The sequence below is a fragment of the Ovis canadensis genome, chromosome 18 (assembly GCF_042477335.2).
Source record: "Ovis canadensis isolate MfBH-ARS-UI-01 breed Bighorn chromosome 18, ARS-UI_OviCan_v2, whole genome shotgun sequence".
Classification (NCBI taxonomy): Eukaryota; Metazoa; Chordata; class Mammalia; order Artiodactyla; family Bovidae; genus Ovis; species Ovis canadensis.
The window spans coordinates 79,266,383-79,292,929 of record NC_091262.1 but is presented as its reverse complement, the minus strand read 5'-3'; the positions used below and the strand labels follow the sequence as shown (position 1 = coordinate 79,292,929).

The following is a 26,547-nucleotide window of genomic DNA, read 5'->3' as shown; positions in this document are numbered from 1 at the left end:
TGTTCTAGGCCTGGCCACATTTATGCATTAATTCACTTATACTAATATAGTCATTATCCATGACCCCAAAATGCCCCAAAACAGGATAATCAAATATTTATAACAATTGTCTATAGGATCATTTTCAACAGAGCCATAGATTAGATTTCTTCTCATGGTGGACCTCAGATATGCAAAGAAGTATTATTCATCATCCTTGACTCAGATCCCACAGGTCATTAGCACAGAATCTTTGTCTTCATAGTGCAAAGTCGCTTCAATTGTATCCGACTCTTTGTGACCCCATGGACTTAGCCGTCCAGGCCTGTCTGATGGTGGCATTCTCCAGGCAAGAAAACTGGAATAAGTTGCCATGCCCTCCTTCAGTGGATCTTCCGGACCCAGGGATCAAACCCATGCCTCTTATGTCTCCTGCACTGGCTTCTATACCACTAGCGCCACCTGGAAACTCCCTTTTCTTCATTATATTCTGCCCATTGATATATTAAGTAATGACTTATAACTAAAAAGAAACATACATGAATCAGGAAAAAAAAAAAAAACTAAGAACCTTGACATCCCTAAGATCTACCTATCAAATCACTCCCCAGAAACGAGATCTGTTTCTTGAGTTTACCTCAGTGCTTCATACATGGATGCCTTGACACAATTTGGCCTATCAACCCATGTTGCTGGACTACAGTTGCCCTGCTTTGATTATATTCCTTATTTCTTAACAATGCACTGACCGTGATAAACCAATCCAACCAAGGCACGAACTCTAACTATGACTCACACTGGTCTCCCTGCTCCTAACACAACACTGCGTCTGGGGCCATGGCAGAATGCTAAATCCGTGCAGGAGTGATGGTTCTGAACAGCACAAAAAAGAACAAGAAATAAAGTGTGAGACCTTCTATCTACTGGTTGTTTGCATTCCACCTTTCCTGGACACAGTCACTTAATATTCACTAGTTCACAGTATTCTTTCCAGTTGAACCTCAGAGTTCGAGACACATATTCATTGCACATGGCTTACATATCACCAGCAGTTCTCACTGATCCAGCATTCCTTTTCAGAGTCACAGATTATCAACAGTCTGTTCCTTTTTATTGCTGAGTAGTCTTCCCCTGCATAGATAAACCAGATTTCGCTTGTCTCTTCACCACCTGATGGACATTTAGACTATTTGTATGTGTGTGTATGCGCAGTCATGTCCGACTCTCTGAAAACCCATAGGCTGCAGACCTCCAGGACTCTCTATGCATGGAATTTTCCAGGCCAGAATACTGGAGTGGGTTGCCATTTTCTCCTCCAGGGGACATGGATTAAATATTGTCCCACTTTTGCTTCATTCATAACTGATCAAATCTCATATGCTGCCGGTCATCATTCATGATCCTTGTTAGACCCCCATTTTACTCATTTGTGTTACATTTGTATCAATTAAATCATTCATCATGGATATTAATAAAAATCACGTTATTTAAGAAAATACACAAATGAGATCCTTAAATATTCCTGAACTCTGTCTAAAGAAGCTTTTCCCATATACACTCTGTGTGTGTGTGTGTGTGTGTGCTTAGTTGCCCAGCCATGTTCAATTCTTTGTGACCCCATGGACTGTAGCCCACCAGGCTCATCTTTACTCAAACAATAAGTGAAACCAAAATAAGATCTTTGACCACTATTACTCACCATGTTCTCTTTCCTAACACAGGCAACGGAATCTTGACCAAGACAGAACCCAAGATCAGCTTGGTGCTGAGATATTCTCCTCTCCCCACTGATGTACAGTTTCCAGTCTCCATGTATGGAGTCATTTAAGTGTTTATTAATTCATAGTAATTTTTATTTTTCCTTCAATACAATAAACATCAAACATGCAACTGACTCAGGGCAATTACTGATTACTACTTATCACTGAAAATATGCTTAATTTAAGACATAATATATTCAGTCCATTTTATTATCTATTTCGATATATAATATTCATTTTCCTGACTAAATATTTTATTAATGAACAATGTTTCACCCTCTTCATCTTTATTCATTGATACATTTGCTAATTTATTCTACCATTGATTCATTTATAATTATATTTTTAAAATTCATGAGCACAAAGACCGAGAAAGAGATCACTGTATAATACCGAAATCTGTCTACAGTCATTTTAAGTATGTTGAATAGATGAGCTCTTTTGCATTGAACCTCAGACTTCTGGACACACAGAATTCACTGTATGTGATTCACACACTAGACAGCATCATTAGACAGTGACTGGTCAACTTTCTCTTCATTTGCATCTATATTTGTTTATTAATTCATTAATTAGGAAAGTGAAAGTAAAAGTCACTCAGTTGTAACCAACTTCTTGCGACCCCATGGACTATATAGTCCATGGAATTCTCCAGGTCAGAATACTGGAGTGGGTAGTCACGCCCTCCTCCAGGGGATCTTCCCAATAATTCTATTCCTCCTCATACATTACTGACCTTAGTTCAAAGGGTCAACTGAAGCAGAGACAATAAAGTAGAATTTTTCACTTTGGACCATCTTCCAGGCACACATATATATGACTCATACATCAACACTGGTCGTAATTGATCTAATATTGCCCCCCTTTTTTCAATCATTTCTATAGCATTATTGATCAAATAATTATTTCACTAATAATAATTTTTAAAGGGATGATTCACAAAATTTCAAGAATACTTTTTGTGCCCCTAATCTATATATAGAATTATTCTCACAATGACATATCTCTTGTTAATTATCCTCAGTTTTTCTTATATACATCAATATACTGTTAACTCTATCCCATATTTATCACTAAAATAGAGCTACATTCTCTAAATATATTTCACACTTTTAAATGAATAACTTAAGAAAAGCAAAAACCGAGAAAGCAACTTCACTATTACTCACTCTGTATTCCTATTATGCACAGGCAACCAGAGAGCTCGCGACGGTGGGAGATGCACCGGTTCCGAGCAGCACAGACAGTAAAATAAATTAAGACACAATCACCATTTCTGAAGGGGCATCAGTGTTTTCAATTTCATTAACGATACCTTTTGCTTTACAACATACATTCCTAATTGCACCACGTTTCATCCTATTGTTTTTTTAATGAATTTATGCATATATGCCTAATGAAATGAAAGTTGCTCGGTCTAGTCCAGCTCTTTATGATCCCATGGACTGTATAGTCCATGGAATTCTCCAGGCCAGAATACTGGAGTAGGTACCTTTCCCTTCTCCAGGGGATCTTCCCAACCCAGGGATCAAACCCAGGTCTCCCTCATTGCAAGCGGATTCTTTACCAGCTGAGCCACAAGGGAAGCCCAAGAATACTGGAGTGGGTAGCCTGTCCCTTCTCCAGCGGATCTCCCCAACCCAGGAATTGAACCGGGGTCTCCTGCATTGCAGGAGGATTCTTTACCAATTGAGCTGGGACAGAAGCTAATTTCATTATTAAAAACAAATCTAAGGCTATACAAGAATATGACCAATATTGATCACAATCAATACAAGAATATGATCTTTGGATATGTCTCATATCTCTTTACAGAAGCAATTTCAACAGAGGAACAGACTAATTTTGTTCCATGTTGGACCTCAGAGTTTCAGACACATATTTTCTCATTGTCCATGACTCCTTTATCATAAGTCATCATCACTGGTCCATGACTGGATCTATTCCTCTTCATTTGTATGTTTGTACTGATTAAATTATGAATGCGTTGATACAAATAAAAATAATACATGGTTCATAAAAACTCTAGGACAAGATCAAGGATATGCCTAACATCAGTTTGCAGAATCATTCTCCACATAGACTAAACCTTTTTAATTAATAGACCTCAATCATGTTCATTATTGATTAATCAACATAGTACTTCATATTTATCATTAGGCTGTGATAAACTTTTCAATGAATTTAATATTTTCTAATAATACTATAAATACCCTTAAACAGATGACCCAGTCCAAAACAATAATGTTGACCATTACTCACCTTGGTCTCACAATCTTGGTAACAGCAGAGGCTAAAATCAGCTCCAGCATCTATTCTCAAAAGGATCAAGCAGACAAGATGATAAAAATGTTGAGACTTTCTCTCCATTGATTCAGAGTTTTCACAATTCATTTCATAGTCATTAATTTACAGGAATACTTATTTTGCTCTTAATAAACCAAATATAAGCATTGTAACTTTATTAGTAAATGACGATCATCACTATTATTCCCACTCAAAGACATATACACTTGATTATTTTATTTTCCATTCCAATTTATGTCATCAGATTTCTACCTAATACTTTTAATGAACAGTGTTTCCTTGTTTCATATTTATTCACTTATATATTTGTTTATCTTGACATTGATTTGTTAATAATAATAATAATTTTAGCTATTATTGTACACAAAGACTAAGAACATGATCCCTGTATATGCCTGGCATCTCCCTATAGGATCACTTCAAAAGAGAGGAAAGTATTAGATTTTTTGTGTTGACCTGTGGTATTCGTCATCAAAGAATCATACCACAAATCATCATTGTTTGTCCATATTTGTCCTTGTTACCTTCCTTCATGTCAACACTTTTTACTGATCATCCATTCATTATTAACTACATGAAGAAAAAGTGCTTCAGGGTCACAAAAACGTAAAACAAGGAAGGTCCTTGGCACTTTCATTTGTCTATAGAATGACTTCCCACAGAAGCTGTCATCAATTGACCTCACAGTTTCCTATCCAGATGCATTAATATAATGTTTCATATTAACCCTACTTTTACCATGGGGCTATGGTTCACCAACATCGATTCTTTTTTTTATAAAATTTAAAGAATGCAGTGAAAATCTGACAGAAATGAAAACCACAAAACCACGAAGAGGACTGACTCACTTTGCTCTCCTAACCCTGAGCGCATCAAGTGCAACCGCAGAATCCATGATCACGAGGAAGGCTTACATTAGGCCACGGTGACAAGTCTAAGGAGGAGAAGATAAACCAGAAGATAAAAAAGGCATTAAGATAGCATTTTAACTAGTCTTTGCATTCCATGTTTCCTTTAGTCATTTAAGTAGGTAGTGAATTGGGATCATTTAGACTTCAGTTTCTCCTAGGTAAATGAACAGTATCAATCTTGACACTGACTCAGATCACAGACACAAGACACAGAGAACTTAAGCAATTTACTTATCAATAACAATGTCATCTTAGCCATAAAGTTCCTGATTTACATTTGTTTTTATTGTATATTAATAGAATTTCTTGCCTAACCACTTTTCTATGGTTGAACAAAGTTTCACCAATTTCATCTTTATATATTATATCATTGATCCAATTATAAACCTAAAAAGAAAATGTATGAACATAAAACAAGATATTTGTATATGCCTGACAAGTGTCTATAGGGTCACCTGGAACAGAGGCAATGGGTCTCCATTTCCATTGGACCTCAGAGTTCCAGACACGTATTCATTGCATATGACTCATACACGCACCAAAAACCCATCATTGATCCAATGTTGTATCTACTTTCTTCATTCACTTCTATGGTGTTTATTTATGAATTCATTAATTCACTGAAAATAATTTTTAACTACCCAATTATTTGCAAAAAGCAAAAAAAAAAAAATACCGAAACCACTATTCTATGTAGAGAATCATTTTCATACCAATATATCTCTTTCTTTATACCCTTTGTTTTTCTCTTACATGTCAATTCAGTGCTTATCACTGGGCTACTGCTGGCAATTCTTATTAACTGTTACTTTTCAACAATACATTAGATGCTCTGAAAAAAAAATCACAGAAAGGACACAAGATTTTGACTTTTACTCACACTGCTCTCTGTGCTCCTAACACAGAGATGCAAACACAGAGCTCGAGGGCGTAGGGTCTGCAAAGAACAAAACAGTCAATGATTAAAAAAAAAAATAGTTTAAGTACAATGCCCATCGATCCTTGATTTGCACATTTCATTTACTCACATATTGAAGTATTTATAAATTATTCATAATGGATCTATTTTTCTCTTAACAAAATGAATAACAAACTTGAGACAAATCCATAATAGTATAAGTGACTCTTAATTGATATAATACTTAGTCAAAGATATACTGGTGAGCCACTTTTTCCTGACTGAGTTTCAGTATTTTCAATTTTACTAATATAATAGTACTTCTTGCCTTGCCACCTGTTTATACTTAGACAAGGTTTCACCCTTTTTACTTATTATTCCTTTTTCTTTACCTATTATTTACATTTCTTTATTGGTTCTAAAATTAATCTTTAACAATAATAAATATAACTCGATGAATATAATAGATGTACTGGGTATATTTCAACATCTGTCTCTAGGATGAATTAAAAGAAATACACTAGGTTTTTGTTGGACCTCAGTATCAGGATATATATTATTCATTATATAGACTCATCTGCTACCAGTCATCATCACTAGCCCAAGAAAACACCCTTTTATTTTTCATTCTCATAAACATTTGGGATTATCTGTAAATTTGCTACTAAGTACACATAAATGAAAAATAAACTAAGATATCTGCAATATCTATCTCAAAAATCTTTTCCAGAGACCTCAGAGATACATTTATAGATTAATAAAGATAATATTTCATGTCAATCTGATACTTAACATGGCATTTCCCCTTCTTTGATTGTTTGAGCAAGCTCCAAGAAATCACCAAACAGGAGTTGGTGATGGACAGGGAAGCCTGGCTAGCTGCAGTGAATGGGGTCGTGAAGAGTGGAACACGACTGAGCAACTGAACTACCAACTGTCCAGTCAAACTAAACCATTGGCTATGACTTACATGGTCTTAACATACCTACCACACCAACGAACCAGAGAGCGTAACCGAGGAAGATGCTTCCACCCGCCTAGGTGCACCCATTCTGAGGAGTATAAGGCAAAGGAGATGATAATAAAATGAGGCACTCTTTCCAACGTCTGTCTACAGAATATCTTCTCTGCTGTGAATGGACAAGCTTAATCCAATATTGGACCTCAGAGTTCCAGACACGCTTTCATTGTATATGATTCATATTGATGATGACCAGACATCATCATTGATCCAACATTGGTCCCCTTTTTTCTGCACATATTTCTTTATCTTGACTGGTTAAATAAAAATCCACTAAGAAATTTAGCAAGAACAATTCAAAAAATAAAGCAAAAAGATGCCAGGTGTACACTGAAGTATTATTACTTTAATGTATCTTTCTCAATAATACACTGTTTTCCATATATACATTCATCAGTACAATAGCTCATATATCCATATTCAACACTGATGCAGCTGCCTTCTTTACCTATAGTCAATATTTCTTTACTTATATTCAACATTCAACAATAATACAGTAAATTACTTTAATGAAAAAAAAAAACAGAGAACTTCAACTATTACTCACATTAATCTCCACCTTCCTGTTATACAGAGGCAACCCCAGAGCTTCTGTCCGTGGAAGATGCTAAATCATCGGTACTGGCTTCTTTCTGAGGAGTAGGGAACACAGACGATAATAAAAATATTGACACCTAATAACCACTGGTTCTTGTTTTCTATACTTCGTTTACTCAGTATTTAGGAATGTATTACTTTTCTTTCTGTTCACATTCTTTTAATCTTGTTAAAACAAAAAGCTCAGTCTTTAGCTTGAAGCAGAGCTACTACACTGTCTCTTGAGCATTTCCAGGTCTTCCCTGGTGGCTCAGTTGGTAAAAAGTCTGCCTGCAGGAGACCCAGGTTCAACCCCTGGCTCAGGACGATCCCCTGGGCAAGGACATGGCAACCCACTCCAGTAGTCTTGCCTGGAGAATCCCATGGACAGAAAAGCCTGGTGGGCTACAGTCTCCGGGGTCAGAAAGAGTCAGACATGACTGAGTGACTAATATTTTCACTTTCATGCATTTCTATCTAATCTCAGTCAAAGATGTGACCCTCACTCATTTACTGAATACGATTCAGTGTTTTCAGGGTTTATTATGGTATCTTTTGTCTCACTCAATATGTTCATATTTGGACAGTGCTTCACTTTCTTGCATTTGCTCAATGGTTCTTCACAGATCCATTAATAGTAACAAATTTAAATCTATGAAATCAAAAGAATATAACCTACCTATATTCCTGATATCTCTATAGAAACAATTTTACCAGATGGAAGAGACTGCTGATGTTCTGGGTTGGACCTCAGAGTCTGAGACATGTTTTCATCAAATAGGACTCTTCCCATCACGATCATCATCGCTGGTCCACGATTACGTCTCTTTTCTTTGTTCATTTCTATATTTCTTTTCCTTAAATCATTGAATAAATGGTAATATATATTAATCATTGAATGAATAATAATAAGAAGCATATAATAATGGTTGTTGTGTTGTGTTAGTCACTCGCTCGTGTCCGACTCTTTTCAATCCCGTGGATTGCAGTCCACCGGGCTCCTCTGTCCATGGGATTCTCCAGGCAAGAATACTGGAGTGGGTTGCCATTTCCTTCTCCATTTAATAATGGTAATAGTTTAATAATAATAAAGATAATAATTGTGATAATAAAAATAAGTATCCCAAGCATGACACACTTAATACCCCTAACCTCAGTTTACAGGATTAGTTATCATTAGGAGTCTTCTCAACCAGTTTTCGACCTCTATTCTGCCCATTATCAGTTATTTGAAATAATCATTCTTGATTATTTATCATTGAACTATGGTAATTTTTTGATTAATTTAATACTTTTTAACAATACCATGAGGACCCTCAGACAAATCACCCAATCTAAGACAACAACCCTGTCCATTGCTCACCTTAGTTTCCTCCCGATCACAGTAGGTGCGACAATTGAGCACAACGAAAGCTGCAGTGTCAGAAGCATCCGTCCTACAAAATAACAAACATGCAAGGCGGCAAAACTACTTAGATACTCTCTCCATTGATCCAAGAATTTGACCACTCATTTGCATAGCAACTGAGGCATCAACTACATTATGCTCATATTTGCTCTTCCTCTTACTAAATCAAATGTCAAACTTGTAACTGACTCAGCCAGAAACTAATGCCTGTCACTTTCTATATCACCCTTAGCCAAAGAGGTAATACCCTCATAACATATCTTTCCTATTGATTATGAGTCTTTTCATTATATATATAATAGTAATTTTTGCCTAACCACATATTTTTATCATTGAAAAGGCAACATATTCATCATTTTTTATATTATACATTTGTATATTAATTATTTCATTGATCCAATTATAAAAATAGAAAAAAAATGCATGGTGATAATAACCAAAATAAATATCTTTGTGTATTCCTAACCTCTGCCTAAAAGGTCACTTCACACACGTCAGTGGACTTGATTTCATTTGCATCAAACCTCAGAGTTCCAGACTCATATTCATTGCACACAACTCGTACGCCTCAGGGAGTCACCATCGATCCATTACTGTCCATCTCATTCGAATAGATTTCTGTTATTTATGAATCACAAATTCACTAATAATTTTATCAGCACAATTTTTTAGAAAGAGATGATATATACAGAATTATTCTTACTTTAACACACTAATACAAGAATATCACCTCTGTATATTCCTGAGATCTCACGAAAGAAACAGTTTCTCATCAGAGGGAAAACAGTGCCTATGTCTGCATCCTGGACCTCAGAGTTCTAGCCACGGTTTCATCGTTTAGGACTCTTCCCGAAACGATCATCGTCATCAGCCCACGACTGACACCCCGCTCTTTGTTCAGTTCTGTTTGTTGCCTAACTCAGTAATTCACTAGCAATAATTTTAAAATCCTATTATTCACAAAACTCTAGAAAAGTCATGATATTCCTAAGGTGTAAACAGATCATTCTTGCAACAATGTATCTCTTTTAAATTAGATACTGTTTTTCACCTATGCAGTAATCAATTAATGTGTCATAAATTTCAATAGTTATCACTGAGCTAGACTTGGCCTTCTGTTATTCTATATGGAACATTCAGCCACACACACACACACACACACACACGCACAGACCAACAAAAAAGAAATGAACAAAACCGAGACAAAAAAATTGGTTATCACTCACATTGGTCTCTGTGTACCTAACACAGAGGTGCAATTATAAGGTGGAGCACCAGGGAATAATGCTTAATCAGCCGAACTGACTCCCTGCAAAGACCCTGATGCCGGGAAAGACTGAAGGCGAGAGGAGAAGCGGACGGCAGAGGATGAGATGGGTGGATGGCATCACCGACTCAATGGACATGAGTCTGAGTAAGCTCTGGGAGTTGGTGATGAACAGGGAAGCCTGGTGCTGCAGTCCATGGGGTCGCAAAGAGTTGGACATGACTGAGTGAACTGCACTGATCTGAATCTTAGCCAAAGGGGTGACATAATTCATAATGGTCATCAGAGTTGGGATTTTTTATTACTATTTCTTTCCTCACCATCTATGTTCACAACTAGACAATAATATATCTGTTCTTCTTCATCTTCTATCTATCTGTAGCTTTAATGGTACTCTCAATGATCTATTAATAATTTTAAAACTCAGTCTTAGAACTTGAACTTTAAACATTCCTAACATCGGCCTACAGGAAAAAATAAACAAAGAAAAGGAGTGTGGAATGTATTGGGCCTCAGGGTTCCAGACCTTCATCATTTGTTGTCCATGACTCATCTGCTAATCGTCACTTGTACATCTGAGACCCCGTTATAGTTCATTCATTTATCTATTTATTTCGATTAAATCCTCCTTCATTGAAAATAATACATGATTAGTGAAAAACACAAAGAACAAGACACTTGAATACCCCTGCTTCTAATTAACATCAAGATAGATTATACCTTTTACTAATAAATATCACTGCTATATATTATCAGTTAATAAATATAAGGTTATATATCATTATATTATTGGCCCATGTTAATCTTTTGCTTCTATTGCTTTTGAGAATACAATCAAAACACTGAAAACAAGTCCCCAAACCAGACCAGAACCCTGGCCATTACTCACCTGGCTCTCTGTCCCATAACAATCTGAAGCTCATGACCTTGATCTCATGGAGACTAAAGTCACCTTGAGCGTCTATTCTGAAAAGGAATAAGCAGACAAGGTGATCCCAGATATGGAAACTTTCTCTCCACTGACCTGCAGGCATGTTTATTGATGTTTTTAACGGTTCCTTTACCATAATCAATGAAAATGCATGAAGAGAAAGACCATATTTCTTTCATTTTGGACCTCAGAGTTCCCGACACATTATTCATCATCAATGACTCATATGTTGGAATTGATCATCAGTGATCCACAAAAGATGACTTTCTCTTCATTTGATATTGGCTCTTTGCTGCTCCATGGACTGCAGCACACCAGGCTTCTCTGTCTTTCACCAACTCCCAGAGCCTACTCAAACTCACGCCCATTGAGTTGGTGATGCCATCCAACCATCTCATCCCCTTCTCCTCCTGCCTTCAATCTTTTCCAGCATCAGAGTCTTTTCCAATGAGTCAGTTCTTTGCATCAGGTGGCCAATGTATTGGAGCTTCAGCTTCAGTCCTTCGAACGAATATTCAGGACTGATTTCCTTTAGGATGGACTGGATCTAGGTTGGATCTCCTTGCAGTCCAAGGGACTCACATCATTATAACTCTCTTAAATTTATTACCAGCTTTTAGCTTCCTATCAGCTCCTTGGCATCACCGGCTCAATGGACATGACTTTGAGCAAGCTCCAGGAGTTGGGGATGGACAGGGAAGCCTGGCATGGGGTTGCAAAGAGTCAGACATGACTGAGCGACTGAACTACTCAGTTCTTTGGGATAAAAGTCATCTTCTTTCATTTTTTCTCACCCAGTCATTAGTTCTTGAGAAATCATCCAGCCTCAGACTAGGAATGAGACGATGCCCATATAGGTCTCCTGGCTCCTACAGCAAAGATGCCAGCCTAGGCTGGTGCTCCAGAAGCAATCCTTCCTTCAGGTCCCATGCATCCACTCTGAGGGGTATAAAGCAAAATGGACCAACAATGTGGTGGAGACATTCTCCACTGCTTCTTGTTTCCACACTCACAGCGGTATTCAGGCTATCCTTAACTTAGGGTACATAGAAAACCTTTTGACATTGAACCATTTTGATATTACTGCTGAGCCAGAATATAAAGGTTGACTAGGAGCTTCACAGGCTTCCCTCGTAGTTCAGCTGGCAAGGAATCCGCCTGCTATGCGGGAGACCTGGGTTCAATCCCTGAGTTGGGAAGATCCCCTGGAGAAGGGAAAGGCTACCTACTTCAGGATTCTGGCCAGGAGAATTCCATAGACTGTATAGTCCATGGGGTCACAGAGTCTTACACAACTGAATGATTTTCGCTAGTGACTAGGAGCTTCCCAGGTGACAAAGTGGTAAAGAATCCACTTACTAGTGTGGGAGACGCAAGAGACGTGGGTTCAATCCCTGGGTTCTGAAGATCCCCTGGAGTAGGAAATGGCAACCCATTCCAATATTCTTGCCTGGAAAATTCCATGCAAAGAGGAGGCTGACAGGTTATAGTCCATGAGGTCACAAAGAGACAGACACAGCTGAACATACACCTCTCTCATCACTTACTCTGTCCCCCTCAACCTTAACCTAAGTGGTAACAGCTGTGTGCCATTCATTAGTAATTGAAATTCAGGGTGTCCTTGGTATATTAATAGTATTTCATGGCTCACCACGTATTTCAGTAATTGGAAATTGCTTCATTTCATCCATCTTTATTTTTAATTATATATTTATGGATTCTCTCATTTTCCAATTATAATAATACAATGAAAATTCATGAACACAAAGACTACAGATAAGCCCCTCATTTATTCCTGATATCTCTATAGGATGCCTTCTCAAGTTGAGAATGGACTAGATTACTTTAATACTGCATCTCAGAATTCCAGACAAGTATTCACCATATATCACTCATAGAGCCAACATGGTTCCTATTTTCCTACATTTATTTCTACTTGTATTCATTAAATAAAAATTCAATAATTTTAGCAGTACAATTTTTTAAAAAGTCTCAATGTGTATAGAATAATTCTTACTTAAATATATCTCTCTCTTTTATAGATTGTTTTTCATATTGCTTTAATCAAAATAATGGGTTGTATATATCAATGCGCAACACTGAAAAGCAGGTGCCTTCTTTATTTTACTCTATATTTCTTAATAATACAGTAAATTAATCTAATAAAAAACCAGAGATCCTCAACTATCACTCACATTAATCTCCATGCTCTTATTACACAAACTACAGAGCTCATTTGTCCACGGCAGACGCTAAATCATCTGAACTGCCTTCATTCTAAACAGGACGGAACACAGCTGATAAAAACATTGAGACCTAATAACAACTGATCCTTGTTTTCTATGTTTTATTTTCTCAGTATTTAGGTATTTATTACTTTTCCTTTTGCTATTTTTTAAATCTTGTTGAAAGGAAAAACTCAATCTTTAGTCTGCGGCAGAACAATTAAACTGCCTCTTACGCATTTCTATCTAACCTTGGTCAAAGAAGTGACCCTCTACCATTTATCTAACGGGATGTAGGGACTTCAGTGTTCATTACAGTATCTTTCGCCTCACTCAGTACGTTCATCTTTGCACAAAGCTTTACCTTAGTTTTCCTTATATATATTTATATTTACTTAATGGTTCCATCGCAGATCTCTTCATTATAACAAATCAAAATCTATGAAATCAATGTAAGAATATAATCTGCTTATATTCCTGATATCTCTCTAGACAGAAACAATTTCACCAGAAGGAAGACACTACCAATGTTCTGGATGGGACCTCAGAGTTTCAAACATAGTTTTTCATTGTTCAGGGCTCTTCCCATCACAAACATCACTGGTCCAACACTGAGTCTCTTCTCTCCCTTATTTCTATATTTGTATTGATTAAATCATTGATTAATTGGCATTAATAAAAATAATATATGATTCACTAAACATCCCAAGAATAAAACCCTTGAATATCCATAACCTTAGTTTACAGAATCATTTCCCATTAAGGCCCTTTCTCTTCTAATTCTGGACCTCAATCCTAGCCATTATCAATTATTCAAAATAATCCTTATCATATTTATTACTGAGCAACTTTTTGATTAACCAAATACTCTTTTAATAATGCCGGAAACATCATCAGACAAATCTCCCAATCCAAGACAACAATCTTGAGCACTGTTCGCCTTAAACTCCTTCCGGACACAGAGGTGGTGTAACCACCACGCACAGCAGAAGCTGAGGCAGCAGCAACATCCACCTGCAGAAGAGCAAGCAGACAAAGTGATGAAAACACTGAGCTGTTCTCTCCAGCGACCCAAATATCCCACTGTTTATTTGCACAGGAACGGAGGCATTGACTGACATATAATTAGTAACTGATGAACTTATTGTCAAAGTTGGAACTGACCCAGTCAGTACCTAATACCTGTCACTTTCTATATCATCCTTGGGCAAAGAGATGATACCCTACTACTATATCTTTCTCGATGTGTATCAGTGTTTTCAATATATATTAATGTATTATTACATGATACTAATTTTTGCCTAACCACATTTTTATAATTGAAAAAGGCTTCACATTCATAGTTTTAAATTTTACACATTTTTATATTGACTATTTCATGGATTCAATTATAAAAACAGAAATACATGGAAGAAAAGTTATGACCAACCTAGAGAGCATATTAAAAAGCAGAAACATTACATTGCTGACAAAGGTCCGTCTAGTCAAGGCTATGATTTTTCCGCAGCCATGTATGAATGTGTGAGTTGGACCATAAAGAAAGCTGAGTGCCGAAGAACTGATGCTTTTGAACTGTGTATTGGAGAAGACTCTTGAGAGTCCTTTGGACTGCAAGGAGATCCAACCAGTTCATCCTAAAGGAAATCAGTCCTGAATATTCACTGGAAGGACTGATGCTGAAGCTGAAGCTCCAATTCTTGGCCACCCAATGCGAAGAACTGACTCACTGGAAAAGACTGATGCTGGGAAAGATTGAGGGCAGGAGGAGAAGGGGACGACAGAGGATGAGATGGCTGGATGGCATCACCGACGTGATGGACATGAGTTTGAGTAGGCTCCGGGAGTTGGTGATGGACAGGGAAGCCTGGCATGCTACAGTCCATGTGGTTGCAAAGAGTCAGACATGCCTGAGCGACTGAGCTGAATTATCTGACGTGATCATAAAAACCAAAACAAAGTCTTTGTATATTTCTAACCACTGCCTATATGGTCATTTCAAATGGGACAACAAGCCTCAGGGTTTCAGACACGTTATTTACCATACACGACTCATACAACACGAGTAGTCATCATTGATCCAATATTATTCCTCTTTTTTCTATGTGCACTTCTATTTCTTTATTGTATAACCCACAAATTCACTAATAATGTTAGCAGTACAATTAAAAAACAAAAATTGCCTGGATGTACCTAGAATTATTCTTACTTTAATATACATCTCATTAATACTCTCAACTTTATATATGGTTCATACATCCATACTCAACCCTGAAATGCGGTGCCTTATTATAGTCCACATTTATTAATAACACATTGCAAACTGAGAAAAATTTCAACTATCACTCACGTTAACCTTCATCCTCCTCCTGTTCCGAGGCAACCATAGAGCTCATGCCCATGAACTATGCTAAATCTTCTCTAGTCCCTTCATTCTGAGGCGTGTAGAACAAAGATGAGAAAAATATCCATACCTAATGCCATTAATCCTTATTTTCCGTATTTCACTTAGTCGAGTAGTTACTACTCTTTCTTTCACTCAGTATTTTTTATTTTGTTACAAGGGAAAGTTCAATCTTTAGTTGGAGGCAGAATATCTAGACTGACTCTTTCATATGCATTTCTAGCCAATCTGGGTCAAACAGGCACCTCTCACTCATTTATTTTGTGGGCATCGGTGTTTCCAACGTGTATTAATAGTATCTTTTGTCTCACAAAATTCCAATATGGACACCGCTTCATCCTATTTGTCCTTATATATTTATTTTTATTTGCTTAATGCTTCCACCATCACAGATCCATTAGTAATCACATATGCAAGTCTACGAAATCAGTACACGAATATACATTTTTACATTTCTGATCATTGCACGCAGGGAACACATTACTTATGCTCTGTGTTGGACCTCAGAGTTTCAGACATCTTTTCACTGCTCAGGGCTCTTTTTTTCCTGATCATCACTGGCCCAATGACCGAGCCTTCTATTTGCTGTGTATTTCTATTTGCTCAATGACTAATCATTCTCAGAGCAGTGTACTCATTTTAATTTTTTATAATTCACTAGTATTTTTATATTGAATATATGTTGATTCATTGGAGTATAATTGGTCTACAATATTGGGTTAGTTTCAACTGTATGGCAAGATGAATCAACTGTATGTATACATATACCCCCTCTTTTTTTAATTTCCTTCCCATTTAGGCCATCACAGAGCACTGAGTGGGGTTCCCTGTGCTTTACAGTAGGTTCTCATTATTTAACTATTTTATATCTAGCATCAGTAGTGTACATATGTTAATCCCAATAAATAATATGCTGTTATTCATCTATGAGTTAATCAATTCCTGTTTCATAAAGTTCTATATTTATCACTGAGCTGCATTGTCCTTTGGTTATTGTACATGGAAATGCAAATAATACACTGTATACACAGAGGTAAAAAAGTCACTGAAACTATGATGAGAAATTTAACCATTATTCACACTGGATTCTGTGCTTCTAACATAGAGATACAATCATAAGGCGCATTACGAGACTCAAAGTGTCGATGTGTCCATTGTGAACAACAGAAAGCATGATCAATGAGAAGAAAATTTAAAAAATGGATCACCACTGACTCTCCATCATTTAACCAGTCACTTAGGAATTCATACCTTTTTTAGAATGCAGACATTGTTTTCTCTTAACAGAAAGAATAACTTCAAATGTGAGACTGACTCAGAACAATAAAGTCAGCTCTGAATAGTTCATGTCTATCTGATACTAGGCCAGAGAGGTGACTCCCTTGAACCATCCATTTCAAAATGGACATCAAGGTTGGCACTTTTTATTAATATTTCGTGCTTCATCATATAAGTTCATAATTAGATAATAATTCATCATTTTCATTCACCTATTATCTATGTATCTTTAACAGTGCTTTCATTGATATAGTAATAATTTTTAAACGCAGTCTAAGAACTTGAACTTTGTACATTCTTAACACCTGTGCACAGGAAGAAATAAAGAAAAAGAGTATGGGTTTCATTGGACTTCAGAGTACAGACTCTTTTATACATCATCCATGGTCAGGCTATCATCATCACTGGTTCATTTGGGCCCACTTTTAGTTCATTTATACTCATATTCATATCAATTAAATCATAACTTCACTGATAATAACAAAATAAATATTTGAGTAACAAAAACCAAAGAGCAAGCCATTAAACATCCCTGACTCTTCTTTAATTAACACCAAAATAGATTATACCTTTCATTAATAAATATCAATGTTATATATTATCAACTAATCAACATATGGTCTCAAGTCATATTTATCACTGGGATATAGTTAACCTTTTGCTTATATTTACTACTTTCACAGAATATTATGAAACCACTTCAACAACACAAACCAAGATGAAAATTTTTGAGCATTACTCACCTTGCTCTTTCCTGAAAATGATATTGATCACAGTAGAGGCTGAAATCACCTTGAGCTTCTGTTCTGAAAAGTATCAAAGAAAGAAGGTGAAAACAGAGATTGAAACCTTCTCTCCATTGATCTGCAGACTTGTTTACTGATGCTTTCATTGGCTCAATTATCATGACCAATGAAAATGCTTGAATAGAAAGACACTGCTTTTCTATTGGATCTCAGAGTTTCAGACACGTAGTATTCATTATCAATGACTCATACGCCGGCATTTATCATCACTGATCCAGAAAAGAAGACTGGCTCCTCATTCCGTATTGTTAATTGATTAATTCATTGATTTGCAAATTATAACTTATAACTCTATGATTCACAAAACCCAACAAAAGACTTGACACAGCCAACTCTCATGTTTCTAGAAAAATACTGGCACCATTATGTCTTTCTCGCCTATGATCGGTTTTTCATATAGGCAATAAGCAATATAATGCTTCATACTAATCTCTTCATTCTCAACAGGATTAAAATGACCCTCTCTAACCATACTTCAAACATATTAATAACACAGCAAAAACATTAGATACGCCATTCAACCCAAGACCACAAATTTGATTATGCTCACACGGGTCTCTGGTTCTAACAGCAAAGATGCCATCCTAAGCAGGTACTCCACGAGGAATCCTTCCTTCGGGCCTCGTGTTCGCCCTCTGAGGAATACAAAGCAAAGCAGACCAAGATGGCGGAGACAGTCCCCCCTGTTCCTGGCTTCCACACTCACATTATTATTCAGGCCACCCTCAACTTAGGATACATGCAACATCTGTCAAAAACGAACCACTGGGATCTCGCATCTGTGCCAGAATCTGAAGAATGTCTTTCATTTAGATCCTGTCACCCATATCCTTTCCCTAAGTGGTATCAGTCATGCACCATTCATTATTAACTGAACTTCAGGGTTTCCATAATACAGTAATAGTATTTCTTGTCTCACTATATATTTTGATAATTAGACAGTATTTTACTCCATTCATCTTTATTTGTAATTAAAAGTTTATTTATAGAATCTCATATTATCCAATTATATGGATATATGCAGCCTGGCATGCTGCAGTCCATGGGGTCGCAGAGTCAGATAAGACTGAACACATGAACTGAACTGACTGAACTGATATTCATACTCAACACTGAGATACAGCTGCCTTCTTTACTTATATCCCACATTCCTAATAATACTGTGAATCACCTTAATGACAAAACAAACTGGAAAAAAGAACAAGTATTACTCACGTTAGTCTCCATCCTCCTGTTATACAACTACAGAGCTGGCGTCCATGGAAGATGTTAAATCATTCTATTGCATTCATTCTGGGGAGTACAGAAAATGCAATATAATAAAAATATTGAGAACTAAGTTTACTCAATATTTAGGTATTATTTTTTCTTATTCTCTCAAATTTTTTGTTTTGTTAAAAGAAAAAACACAATAATTAAACTGCCTCTTATTTCTGCATTTCTATCTAATCTTGGTAAATAAGTGACCCTCAGAAAATGTGTTCAATTTCGACCATACTTCACCCTATTTTTTCTTTATACATTACTTTATATTTATTTAATGGTTCTGTCACAGATCCATTAATATATAACAACAAATTTAAGTCCGGAAAATCAATACAAGAATATGGTCTTTGAATAATCCACACCTCTCTCTGGAAAAGCAGTTTTGAAAAGGGAGGAGACTGCAGGTGTTCTGGGTTGGACCTCAGAGTTTCAGACATGTTTTCATCGTTCAGGACTCTACCCGAAACGATCATCATCATTGGTCCGTGACTTAGTCTCGTTTCTTCATTCATTTCTATATTTGCATTGATTAAATCGTCAGCTAATTGGTATTAATAATAACAATACTATATGATTCAGTAAATGTCCCAGGAAAAAGACCTCCATATTCATAATCTCAGTTTAGAGAATATTTTCTCATTCAGAGGCTTTTTCTTGCTTTGTTCAACCTCAATCCTGCACATAATTCATTAATCAAAACAATGTTTCTTATCACATTTACCACTGAACTATGGGCAACATTTTTATTAATTTCATACTTTTTCATAACATCATGAGCACCTCAAACAAATCACCCAAGCCAACAACCTGACCCATTATTTACCTTAGGGCCTTCCTGACACAGAGGCAGCCGAGGACTGAACACAGTGAAGGCTGAAGCAGCGGGAACACCCCTTCTAAAGAATAACAAGCGGACAAGGGAATAAAAATATTCAGATACTCTCCCCATTGGTCCAATAATCTGTGCTTCATTTGCACAGTAACTTAGTCATTTACTAAATGATGATAATATTGACTTCTTTTTCCCTTAATGAATCTAATGTCCAATTGATTACTGCCTCAGTCAGTAACTATTGCCTATCATTTTCCAAATCACTCTTAACCAAAGAGGTACCATCTTTCCAGGACTTTTTGACCTAATGGATATCAGTCTTTTCAATATATATTAATGTATTAGTCCATGTTAGTATTATTTCCTAAAACCACATATTTTTATTATTGCAAAGTCTTTATAGTCATCATCATTTATTTTATAAATTTGCAATTAACTACTTCATTGATCAAATCATAAAAATAGAAAACAAAATGCATGGTCATAATAACCAAAACAAAGATCTTTTTATATCCGTAACCTTTGACTATAGGATCACTTCAAACAACACAATGGACTAGATTCCATGCATTGGATCTCAGAGTTCCAGACATGTATTCATCATGCATGACACATACGCCACGGGTAGTCACCACTGATCCAATATTGACCCTCTTTTTCTACATATGGTTCTATTTCTTTACTGCATAAATCATAAATTCACTAATAATCTTAGCAGTGGAATTAAAAACACAGGAGCTTCGGTGTATACAGAATTATTGCTAGTTTAATATATCTCACATTAATAGTCATTTTCCATTTAGGGTTAATCAGCATAATGGTTCATATATACATACTCAAGACAGAAATGCAGCTAACTTCTCTGCTCATATTCCACATTCCTTAATGATTGAGTGAATTTCTTTAATAAGAAATACTGAAAATGGAACTTCAACTATTACGCACATTAATCTCCATTCTCTTATTATTCAGAGGCAACCACAGATCTGGTGCCCACGACAGATGCTAAATCATCTTTAGTGCGTTCAGTCTGAGGAGCACAAAACACAGAAGAGGATGGAAATAATGAGACCAAATCGCCACTGATCCTTACTTGGGGCATTTCATCTACACCACACTAATTATTCATTATTTATTACTCCTATGTTTTTTTCTTAAACTTATTCAAAGAAAACTTCAATCTTTAGTCTGAAAAAGAATAAATAAATGGCTATTACATAGGCATGTCCACCATTAAAGGGATTCAGAATTTTGAATTTTTATTCACAATCCCATGTCTAAAAAGAAGATACTCATATGAGAACACTTTCACAAGTTTTCCTTACATGTTTATTTACGTGCTTAATGATTTCAACCACTATAACTATGAAATTAACAAGCATAGGATCTTTTTGTATTCCAGACAACTCTTTATAGAAACAATTTCAACAAAGGACATAGACTACTTATGTTCTGGGTCGGATCTCAGAAAGACTCTTCAGAAACGTTTTCATCCTTCAGGTCTCTTCCTGGAATGATAAGCATAATCGGTCCATGTGTGTGTGTCTGTTCTTTCATTTCTATTTGTTTATTGACTAAACAAGTAACTAATTAATGAACATTTTAAAACTCTATTATTCAAAGAAACCTAACAAGCCTAGGACATCACTATGGTGTAAATAGCTCAATTTCACAGCAATGTATTTCAGCATCTTTTTTTAAATTAAATGCAGTTTTTGATTTATATATTAATCAACTAATATTTCATCAAATTCTCTATTTTTCACTGAGCTATAATTGACTTTTTGTTATTCTGGATGAAAATTTCAAACTGCAACCTTAATACACACAGACACGCACAAATAACACAAATGCAGAAATCAACAAATCCATGATAAACTAAGCAAGCAAACCAAGGCAAGAAGTTGGCTATTACTGACAACTGGGCTTTCTATTTCTAACACAAAGATGCAATGGTAAGGCACAAAATCAGGGGGAAAGGCTTAATTAAAATTTTAACACTCGGTACTTGGAAAATACTCAACAAAACCTTGTTATAGCTAATATATCTCTGCAGAAACTCTCATCTCAAATGTGTCTCATATTTATTGTAAGGTTTCACAATGCATTAATCAATAGAAAGCTTCATATTCATTACTTATTTATCAATGGGCTAAAAATGGCCTTATTTGATTATCTGGAGAAGGGAATGGCAACGCACTCCAGTATCTTGCCTGCAAAATCGCATGGATAGAGGAGTCTGGTGGGCTACAGACCATGGGGTCACAAAGCGTTAGACACAATTGAGTGACTAACATTATTCGATTATATTTCAAACATCTTATTGGAAAAATAATAACCAATAGAAAATAGCAAAATGAGTTAAAGAGCAGGTAATGCTCAAAATGGTCTCCTGGCTCCAAAAAAATGCATTCCAACACGAATGCCTCCCCCCAAATTCTTAGATTTATTCATCACACACAACTCACATGAAACTGGCAGGCACCAATCATCCAATGTCATCTTCTTTCACCCCATTTATTTCTATATTATTTACTGAATAAACACTCACCTAGCTCTCTGTCTCAGAGCAACCTGAAGCTCACGACCTTGATCACTATGGAGGCTGAAATCTCCATGAGCTTCTATTCTGACAAGTACCAAGCAGAGAAGGAGCGCACAGAGGGAGCCATTTGCCCTTCACAGATGTGTATGCATGCTTTCTGATACTTTCATTGGCTCAATTACTGAAACCAATGAAAATCCATGAAGAGAAAGACCACATTTCTTTTCTATTGGACCTCAGAGTTCCAGACACGTATTATTCTTCATCAAAGACTTACACGTTGGCATGGATCATCACTGATCCGAACACCATGACTTTTCATTCAACACTGGTAACTGATTCACTAATGACAATTTTCACACTATGGGGTTAAAAGGAGGCCAAGAAGGTGTCATATGGCTCGTAGGTCTCCAGAAATTTTTCACATCATTCCATCTCTGTCTTATCTTTGCCATCGCCTTACCCCTGCATCACTTCCTTGTTCACCAAGAAACTGATACAAAATGGCCTTCTTTCATTTTCTGTCACCTAAGTGAATAGTGCAATCTTTACTTTTAGAGAAACCACCTTAGGACAGATGAGGAATGAGATGACTCTCACATGGGTCTAGGGTCTGTGGTTCCAACAGCGAAGACGCCATCCTAGGCTGGTGCTCCATGAGGAATCCCTCCATCAGATCCCATGCATTCACCCTGAGAAGTATAAAACAAAGCAGATCATCAGGGTCGTGGAGACACTCTCCACAGCTCCCTGCTTCCATTCAGGCTTTCCTTAACTTAGGCTATGTGGGAAATCTCTTGAAAACAAACCACTTGGATCTTACTGTAGAGCCACAAGACAAAGGCTGACTATTACTTACCCTGTCCCCGCCATCTTTTCCCTAAGTGCTAACCTTTATGGCCCATGGCTTCCTCATTGAAATTTGAGGTGTCCTTGCCATATTCACAGTCTACCTTGTCTCAACCCATACTTCCAGGACTGGTGATTGTCTTCCGCCTTTCACCTTTACATCTCTTCGTGCGTTTAGGAAGACCCACTCTATTTGTCCATTCTACTCAACAGAAAGTTCCAGCATCAAAACAAGGACCATGAGACCCTGATGCATTTTTGACCTCTGCTATAGTGTCACTCCCATCAGGATAATGGATGGACTTGATTCTATTTGCATTGGACCTGAGTTCCAATCACGCATTCATCATACACAATTCAAACACCACCCAGTAGTCATCATCGATCCACTGTTTCCTCTTCACTGATTTCTACATTCTTTAACCATTAATTCCACACATCTCTCCTAGATACACCCCCTTAAATGTGATCATTACTCACACGGGTTTCTATAATCGTAAGGTTCACGACCATGGACTACTGACAGTCTATTCAGCTCAAAGGCGTCAATTCTCATGAATAGAGTCCAGTCCATGAAAACCAAAGAAAAAGAGAGAGGAAAAAATATTTAGGGTCACTGATTCTTCCACTCCAGATTTCATGTTCTGAATCATGAGGAATCAATACCTATTTCATAATGCAAAGATGTTGCTTTCTAGAAATAAAACTATCCTCAAATTTGAGAATATATAGTCAATACAAGTGATTCTTCCTGTGGTTCATCTGCATGGCGCTTGGCCAAGCAATTGATCTCTTAGGTTCATATGTTGCTAAACGTGCATCCACAGAGGCAATTTTTATCATTATTTCTTGCCCAACCGCAAGTGTCCAAAGGAGACACTAACTGACCTTTCCTACTCAATCTAGTAGGTATATCCTTTCAAGGGACCTGTCTTTTGATAACAAGAAATCTAAATTCACTAACCCAACGTAAGAATATGACTTTGTAGATTCCCAACATCTGTCCACATGAAGAAAGACAAGTAGACAAGAGGGGATATACCGTCACGGCCCTCGGGCTTCCAGATACTCGGGGTTACTTGCCCACCCCTCCTCCTCTACCCAAGTTCATCTTTGCATCCATTAGGCCCAGCTGTAGGTCTTTAATTCATTCATCTTGATCATATAAATCATCACACCATCAATGCTGATGAAATAAAAGCAGGATGACCCCAAGCACAGCAAAAAGACCCTTGAATAACTACCACCATCGAGGAACCAATGAAAATCCATGAAGAGAAAGACCACATTTCTTTTCCATTGGACCTCAGAGTTCCAGACATGTATTATTCATAAGTGATGACCCATACGCTGGCATGGATCATCATCAATCCAGAAACCATGACTTTTTTTTTTAAAGATTTTTCTATGTGGACCATTTTTAGAGTCTTTATTGTATTTGTTACAATATTACTTTTCTTTTTATGTTTTGGTATTTTGGTCATGAGGCATTTGGGATCTTAGCTCTCCAACCAGGTATCAAACCTGCACCCCTGCCTTGGAAGGTGAACTTAACTACTAACTAGTGGGCCACCAAGGAAGTCCTTGATTGAACTTATTACAATGAAAACACTTCAGCCAATTTCCCAAACCAGGATGGAAATCTTGGCCATTACCCCCCTGGGTCTCTGTCCCATAGCAACATGAAAATAACTTTGATCACAATAAAGGCTTGAACTTTGATTCTGAAAAGTATTAAATAGAGAATGTGATAAAAATACTGAGACTTTCTCTTCATTGATTGACATATTTATTTGGTGATTCTTTCATTGGTTCAATTATAATTAAGAAGGAAAATGTAAAAGAAAAAAAAACATTTGTTTTGCATTAGACCTCAGAGTTCTAGACTTGTATTTATCAGACACAACTCATACCCCACCAGTAGTTATCACTGATTCAATGTCATACCTCTTTTAATTCATTATTTCTATATTATTTATTGCTCAATTCATAATTCAGTAATAATAATTTTTAAATGGTTTTATTGGCTATTTGGATTTCATTGACTGATTGTATGCCACAGTTCACAATAATAAAGTCAATACCTTTAAACAAAACACTGAAACTAAAACGAAAATTTCTCTGTTACTCATATGGCCTGCACAGTCCTAACACGTGAATACAACCAGGGATCTCATGACTGTGGAAGAATGCTTTCACCAGTTTAGGAGTACCCACTCTAAGGAGTACAGAGCAGAGAACATGACAAAACAGAAACCTTATCGCCACTGATCCTTGTCTTCCAGCTTTCATTTACTCATTTAGGCATTTATTAATTTTTCATAATGTAGCATTCTTTTAACAAAAGAAACACTTAAACTTGAAACTGACCCAGAACAATAATGTTGACTCTTACTTATCAGTGTCTTTATGACCTTTTCAGTAAGAAGGCAAAATGCTTAGCTTAATGGGCATGAATGTATTCAATTTTATTAATAATATTTCTTACCTCACCACATATGTTCCTAGTAGACAGCGCTTCCCTGTCTTCTTTTTATGTGTTCTTTTACATTTTTAATGGTTTGCTTATTGATTATCATTGATATATCTAAATATATAATCTGCTGCTGCTTCTGCTGCTGCTAAGTCGCTTCACTCGTGTCCGACTCTGTGCAACCCCATAGACACCAGCCCACCAGGCTCCCCGCCCCTGGGATTCTCCAAGCCAAGAACACTGGAGTGGGTTGCCATTTCCTTCTCCAGTGCATGAAAGTGAAAAGTGAAAGTGAAGTCGCTCAGTCGTGCCCCATGGATTGCAGCCTACCAGGCTCCTCTGTCCATGGGATTTTCCAGACAAGAGCACTAGAGTGGAGTGCCATTGCCTTCTCTGTATATATAATCTAAATATATCTAAATTTGTAAACTCCAAAATGAAATAAGATGTTGGTGCTTTCCTAACATCCATCTCTGGGGTCATTTAAAAAATCAAAGAGTGACTAAATTTTGCTTTGTGAGGAATCAGGGTTACAGATACACAGTATTGACCAGAGACTCCCATGCTTCCAGTCATATGGTCCAGGAGGGGCTCTTTTCCCTACTAACAGCTACATTTATTAATTCATTATTATTTAACTGAGCATAAGTTACACAAATAAATCATAAGACCCTCGAATATCTTTGACATCCATCTAAACAATCATTTCCGCTGACAATCAACTCTTTCATTAACTGATCTCAGTGCTTCATATATGAATTAATTGTCATATTGCTTTGTATCGATGGTATTTGATATCAGATTTTGGGAATTT

General features: G+C 36.7%; 1 long non-coding RNA gene, 16 other non-coding genes and 2 pseudogenes across 27 annotated transcripts; all 19 read right to left on the bottom strand.

Annotated features, from left to right (window-relative positions):
* Window positions 1-157: 157 nt before the first annotated feature.
* On the bottom strand, window positions 158-233 carry LOC138424017 (small nucleolar RNA SNORD113/SNORD114 family). The gene has a single exon (XR_011250592.1). It is a non-coding gene; the product is annotated as a small nucleolar RNA SNORD113/SNORD114 family (small nucleolar RNA).
* Window positions 234-973: 740 nt separating this feature from the next.
* On the bottom strand, window positions 974-1,045 carry LOC138424012 (small nucleolar RNA SNORD113/SNORD114 family). Its single transcript, XR_011250588.1, has one exon. It is a non-coding gene; the product is annotated as a small nucleolar RNA SNORD113/SNORD114 family (small nucleolar RNA).
* A 2,537-nt stretch (window positions 1,046-3,582) lies between these two features.
* Window positions 3,583-26,516, bottom strand: LOC138423652 (uncharacterized). 11 transcript variants are annotated; one of them, XR_011250350.1, is made up of 19 exons: window positions 23,741-26,516; window positions 23,012-23,103; window positions 21,312-21,374; window positions 20,703-20,896; window positions 19,858-19,930; window positions 18,984-19,061; window positions 18,319-18,403; window positions 17,706-17,768; window positions 12,418-14,297; window positions 11,853-11,997; window positions 11,017-11,093; window positions 8,816-8,888; window positions 8,132-8,309; window positions 7,424-7,508; window positions 6,841-6,907; window positions 5,838-5,894; window positions 4,895-4,980; window positions 4,002-4,051; window positions 3,583-3,764 (listed from the first exon to the last, which is right to left on the bottom strand). It is a non-coding gene; the product is annotated as an uncharacterized lncRNA (long non-coding RNA). The 11 variants fall into 11 exon arrangements; XR_011250348.1 differs by lacking the exon at window positions 8,816-8,888; XR_011250351.1 differs by lacking the exon at window positions 8,816-8,888 and having other exon boundaries at window positions 6,845-6,907.
* LOC138423997 (small nucleolar RNA SNORD113/SNORD114 family) lies at window positions 3,595-3,670 on the bottom strand. The gene has a single exon (XR_011250573.1). It is a non-coding gene; the product is annotated as a small nucleolar RNA SNORD113/SNORD114 family (small nucleolar RNA).
* Window positions 5,444-5,517, bottom strand: LOC138423994 (small nucleolar RNA SNORD113/SNORD114 family). The gene has a single exon (XR_011250569.1). It is a non-coding gene; the product is annotated as a small nucleolar RNA SNORD113/SNORD114 family (small nucleolar RNA).
* LOC138424014 (small nucleolar RNA SNORD113/SNORD114 family) lies at window positions 6,387-6,459 on the bottom strand. Its single transcript, XR_011250590.1, has one exon. It is a non-coding gene; the product is annotated as a small nucleolar RNA SNORD113/SNORD114 family (small nucleolar RNA).
* On the bottom strand, window positions 7,013-7,089 carry LOC138424002 (small nucleolar RNA SNORD113/SNORD114 family). Its single transcript, XR_011250577.1, has one exon. It is a non-coding gene; the product is annotated as a small nucleolar RNA SNORD113/SNORD114 family (small nucleolar RNA).
* On the bottom strand, window positions 8,196-8,267 carry LOC138424015 (small nucleolar RNA SNORD113/SNORD114 family). The gene has a single exon (XR_011250591.1). It is a non-coding gene; the product is annotated as a small nucleolar RNA SNORD113/SNORD114 family (small nucleolar RNA).
* On the bottom strand, window positions 9,379-9,450 carry LOC138424006 (small nucleolar RNA SNORD113/SNORD114 family). The gene has a single exon (XR_011250581.1). It is a non-coding gene; the product is annotated as a small nucleolar RNA SNORD113/SNORD114 family (small nucleolar RNA).
* On the bottom strand, window positions 11,239-11,311 carry LOC138423993 (small nucleolar RNA SNORD113/SNORD114 family). Its single transcript, XR_011250568.1, has one exon. It is a non-coding gene; the product is annotated as a small nucleolar RNA SNORD113/SNORD114 family (small nucleolar RNA).
* On the bottom strand, window positions 13,821-13,891 carry LOC138424021 (small nucleolar RNA SNORD113/SNORD114 family; annotated as a pseudogene).
* On the bottom strand, window positions 15,291-15,363 carry LOC138424008 (small nucleolar RNA SNORD113/SNORD114 family). Its single transcript, XR_011250583.1, has one exon. It is a non-coding gene; the product is annotated as a small nucleolar RNA SNORD113/SNORD114 family (small nucleolar RNA).
* Window positions 17,911-17,985, bottom strand: LOC138423984 (small nucleolar RNA SNORD113/SNORD114 family). Its single transcript, XR_011250559.1, has one exon. It is a non-coding gene; the product is annotated as a small nucleolar RNA SNORD113/SNORD114 family (small nucleolar RNA).
* On the bottom strand, window positions 19,449-19,520 carry LOC138424007 (small nucleolar RNA SNORD113/SNORD114 family). Its single transcript, XR_011250582.1, has one exon. It is a non-coding gene; the product is annotated as a small nucleolar RNA SNORD113/SNORD114 family (small nucleolar RNA).
* On the bottom strand, window positions 20,437-20,508 carry LOC138423987 (small nucleolar RNA SNORD113/SNORD114 family). The gene has a single exon (XR_011250562.1). It is a non-coding gene; the product is annotated as a small nucleolar RNA SNORD113/SNORD114 family (small nucleolar RNA).
* LOC138423999 (small nucleolar RNA SNORD113/SNORD114 family) lies at window positions 22,641-22,715 on the bottom strand. The gene has a single exon (XR_011250575.1). It is a non-coding gene; the product is annotated as a small nucleolar RNA SNORD113/SNORD114 family (small nucleolar RNA).
* LOC138424001 (small nucleolar RNA SNORD113/SNORD114 family) lies at window positions 23,579-23,649 on the bottom strand (annotated as a pseudogene).
* Window positions 24,560-24,634, bottom strand: LOC138423990 (small nucleolar RNA SNORD113/SNORD114 family). The gene has a single exon (XR_011250565.1). It is a non-coding gene; the product is annotated as a small nucleolar RNA SNORD113/SNORD114 family (small nucleolar RNA).
* On the bottom strand, window positions 25,127-25,198 carry LOC138423998 (small nucleolar RNA SNORD113/SNORD114 family). Its single transcript, XR_011250574.1, has one exon. It is a non-coding gene; the product is annotated as a small nucleolar RNA SNORD113/SNORD114 family (small nucleolar RNA).
* Window positions 26,517-26,547: the final 31 nt, after the last annotated feature.